Raw genomic sequence first — 4,931 nt, 5'->3', positions numbered from 1 at the left:
TGGGGTCCCGGATCCTCAACTTCTAACTGTCTGAATTTGGGTTCTCGAAAAAGATGCACGAGCGTGCCAAATCACAAAAATTTCCAACCGTGGCCCAAACGGCGCCGAAGAGGCATGAAAATCGAATCATGCATGGACAACTGTCTGGCAAGCAACCCCGATCTTTCGTGTTATGTTTAGATGCGATTCGAACTCATTTCGGATCCGAAACTCTATTATGGCGATTTTGCACTATCTTCGCCGAGACCCAACTTTGATTGTGATGCCCAAATCCATGCACGGAGTGATGTGGAAATAGAGCAACTTTCCTAGCACAAGTCTGTGTGGTCCTTTCTCTGATGGGGTCCCGGATCCTCAACTTCTAACTATCTGAATCCGGGTTCTCGAAAAGGATGATGCACGAGCGTGGCAAATGGCAGAAATTTCCAACAGTGGCCCAAACGGCACCGAAGAGGCATGAAATTCGAATCATGCATGGAAAAATGTGTGGCAAGCAACCCGGATCTTTCTTGTTGTGTTCAGATGCGATTCGGACTCATTTCGGATCCGAAACTCTATTATGGCGTTTTTGCACTATCTTCGCCGGGATCCAACTTTGATGCACTGGGATAATTGATTGTGATGCCCAAATCCATGCACGGAGTGATGTGGACATACAGGAACTTCCCTAGCACAAGTCAGTGTTGTGGTCCGTTCTCTGATGGGGTCCCGGATCCTCAACGTCTAACTATCCGAATCCGGGTTCTCTAAAAAGATGCACGAGCGTGCCAAATGGTAGAAATTTTCAACCGTGGCCCAAAGGGTGCCGAAGAGGCATGAACATTGAATCATGCATGGAGAAATGTGTGGCAAGCAACTCGTATCTTTCTTGTTGTGTTCAGATGCGATTCGGACTCATTTCAGATCCGAAACTCTGTTATGGCAATTTTGCACTATCTTTGCCAGGACCCAAATTTGACGCGCTGGGAGAATTGATTGTGATGCCCAAATCCATGCAGGGAGTGATGTGGACATAGAGCAACTTCCCTAGCATAAGTCCGTGTGGTCTGTTCTTCAATGGGGTCCCGGATCCTCAACTTCTTACTGTCTGAATTTGGGTTCTCGAAAAAGATGCACGAGCGTGCCAAATGGCGAAAATTTCCAACTGTGGTCCAAATGGTGCCGAAGAGGCATGAAATTTGAATCATGCATGGACAAATGTGGGGCAAGCAACCCGAATCTTTCTTGTCGTGTTCAAATGCGATTTGGATCCGAAACCATGTTAACTCAAAATTTCCATTTAGTCTTTGTTTCTCACAAAATAGGATCACTCTGGACTCTCCGTTGAGACCAACGGGTCAACAACGAGATCGAGTAATAGATTACAATAAACATTTGTCCATCATACAATATCTTTCTTGACATATGCATGGGTGTCCTCGGCACCACGAGCCCGTGCATCGCCTGGTGAGAACCCTCTAGGATCCTCCTTAGGTGTCTTGGCACTTCACTCAGGGACCGCTTCGTCGGCCCTCACTGGAAGCGCACCATTCGATTTTGCACTATCTTCACTAGGACCCAACTTTGACACGCTGGGAGAAGTGATTACGATGCCCAAATCCATGCACAGAGTGATGTGGACATAGAGCAACTTCCCTAGCACAAGTCCGTGTGGTCCGTTCTCTGATGGGGTCCCAGATTCTCAACTTCTAACTGTTCGAATCCGGGTTCTTGAAAAAGATGCACGAGCGTGCCAAATGGCAAAAATTTCCAACCGTGGCCCAAACGGCGCCGAAGAGGCATGAAATTCGAATCATGCATGGACAAATGTGTGGCGAACAACCCGGATCTAGCTGTGTACCATCATGGGACCCAACTTTGACACGCTGGGAGAAGCGATTGTGATGCCCAAATCTATGCACGGAGTGATGTGGACATAGAGCAACTTCCCTAGCACAAGTCCGTGTGGTCCGTTCTCTCATGGGGTCTCGAATCCTCAACTTCTAACTGTCCGAATCCTTGTTCTCGAAAAAGATGCACGAGCGTGAAAAATGGCAGAAATTTCCAACCGTGGCCCAAACCGTGCCGAAGAGGCATGAAATTCGAATCATGCATGAACAAATGTGTGGCAAGCAACCCGGATCTTTCTTGTTGTGTTCAGATGCGATTCGAACTCATTTCGTTATGGCGATTTTGCACTATCTTCGTCGGGACCCAACTTTGACGCGCTGGGAGAAGTGATCGTGATGCCCAAATCCATGCACGGAGTGATGTGGACATAGAGCAACTTCCCTAGCACAAGTCCGTGTGGTCCGTTCTCTGATGGGGTCCCGGATCCTCAACTTCTAACTGTCCGAATCCGAATTCTCGAGAAAAAGATGCACGAGCGTGGCAAATGGCAGAAATTTCCAACCGTGGCCCAAATGGCATCGAAAAGGCATGAAAACTGAATCGTGCATCATGGACAAATGTGTGGCAAGCAATCCGAATCTTTCTTGCTTTTCATATGCGATTCGGACTCATTTCGGATCCGAAACTCTGTTATGGTGATTTTGCACTATCTTCACCGGGACCCAATTTTGATGCACTGGGAGAAGTGATTGCGATGCCCAAATCCATGCACGGAGTGTGGTGTACATAGAGCAACTTCCCTAGCACAAGTCCGTGTGGTCCATTCTCTGATGGGGTCCTGGATCCTTAACTTATCACTCTCAGAATCCGGGTTCTCGAAAAAGATGCACGAGCGTGGCAAATGGCAGAAATTTCCAACAGTGGCCCAAACGGCGTCGAAGAGGCATGAAAATAGAATCATGCATGGACAAATGTGTGGGAAGCAACCTGGATCTTTCTTGTTGTGTTTAGATACGATTCGCACTCATTTTGGATCCGAAACTCTGTTATGGCGATTTTGAACTATCTTCGCCGGGACCCAACTTTGACGCGCTGGGAGAATTGATTGTGATGCCCAAATACATGCACGGAGTGATCTAGACATAGAGCAACTTCCCTAGCACAAGTCTGTGTGGTCTGTTCTCTGATGGGCTCTCGGATCCTCAACTTGTGACTGTCCGAATCTGGGTTCTCGAAAAAGATGCACGAGCGTGCCAAATGGTGGAAATTTCCAACCGTGTCCCAAACGGCGCCGAAGAGGCATGAAAATCGAATCATGCATGGACAAATGTGTGGCAACAAGCAACCCGGACCTTTCTTGTTGTGTTGAGATGCGATTTGGACTCATTTCGGATCCGAAACCCTGTTATGGCGATTTTGCACTATCGTCGCCGTCGGGACTCAATTTTGACGCGCTGGGAGAATTGATTGTGATGCCCAAATCTATGCACGGAGTGATGTGGACATAGAGCAACTTCCCTAGCATAAGTCCGTGTAGTCCGTTCTCTGATGGGATCCCAGATCCTCAACTTCTAACTATCCGAATCCGGGTTCTCGAAAAAGATGCACGAGCATGCCAAATGGTAGAAATTTCTAGCCGTGGCCCAAACGGCACCGAAGAGGCATGAAATTCGAATCATGCATGGACAAATAGGTGGCAAGCAACCTGGATCTTTCTTGTTGTGTTCAGATGCGATTCAGACTCATTTTGGATCCGAAAACCTATTAACTCAAAATTTCCATCTAGTCTTTGTTTCTCACAAAATAGGATCACTCTGAACTCTCCGTTGAGACCAGCGGGTCAACAAGATCCAATAAAAGATTACAATAAACATTGGTTCATCTTACAATATCTTCCTTGACATACTCATGGGTGTCCTCGACACCGCGAGCCAGTGCATCGCCTGGTCAAAACCCTCCAGGATCCTCCTTAGGTGTCCTGGCACTTTACTCAGGGACCGCTTCGTCGGCCCTCATCCATTGTACCGAAAGCGCACCATTCGATTTTGCACTATCTTCACGGGGACCCAACTTTGACGCGTTGGGAGAAGTGATTGCGATGCCCAAATCCATGCACGAAGTGATGTGGACATAGAGCAACTTCGCTAGCACAAGTCCGTGTGGTCCGTTCTCTGATGGGGTTCCGGATCCTCAACTTCTAACTGTTCGAATCTGGGTTCTCGAAAAAGATGCACGAGCGTGCCAAATGGTAGAAATTTCCAACCGTGGCCCAAACGGCGCCAAAGAGGCATGAAATTCGAATCATGCATGGACAAATGTGTGGCAAGCAACTCGGATCTAGCTGTGTACCATGCAGATCAACAAAACCAATTACTCTAAGAAGAGACCTACTTCACATGATGAGAACCAAGGAGCTACAATTGCATTCAATCTAGCTTTACCATGTGGTGGAGCTAGAATGCATCGATCTAGCTCTGTACCTTGCAGATCAATAAAATCAATTACTCCAAGAAGATATCTACTTTACATGACAAGAACCAAGAAGCTAGAATTGCATTTGATCTAGCTCTACCACGTGGTAGAGCTGTATCCAACCTAGATCACATCGTAGAGCTAGAATGCTTTGAGATCTAGCTCTACCATGTGGTGGAGCTAGAATTGCATTTGAGGTCTAGCTCTACCATGTGGTAGAGTTAGAATGCATTGATCTAGCTGTGTACCATGCAAATCAACAAAACCAATTACTCCAAGAAGAGACCATGACGAGAACCAAGGAGATAAACAAGTGTGTTGAATGGCGTTGGGACCCAACTTTGATGCGCTGGGAGAATTGATTATGATGCCCAAATCCATGCACGGACTGATGTGGACATAGAGCAACTTCCCTAGCATAAGTCCGTGTGGTCCGTTCTCTGATGGGATCCTGGATCCTCAACTTCTAACTGTCCGAATCCGGGTTCTCGAAAAAGATGTACGAGCGTGCCAAATGGCAAAAATTTCCAACCGTGGCCCAAATGGCACCGAAGAGGCATGAAATTCAGATCATGCATGGACAAATGTGTCGCAAGCAACCCGGATCTTTCTTGTTGTGCTCAGATGCA

The sequence above is a fragment of the Cibotium barometz genome, unplaced genomic scaffold (genome assembly GCF_041138505.1).
Source record: "Cibotium barometz isolate CiBa-2024 unplaced genomic scaffold, ASM4113850v1 ctg512, whole genome shotgun sequence".
Lineage (NCBI taxonomy): Eukaryota > Viridiplantae > Streptophyta > Polypodiopsida > Cyatheales > Cibotiaceae > Cibotium > Cibotium barometz.
The sequence above is the reverse complement of the archived record's forward strand: the minus strand, read 5'-3'. Positions refer to the sequence as shown.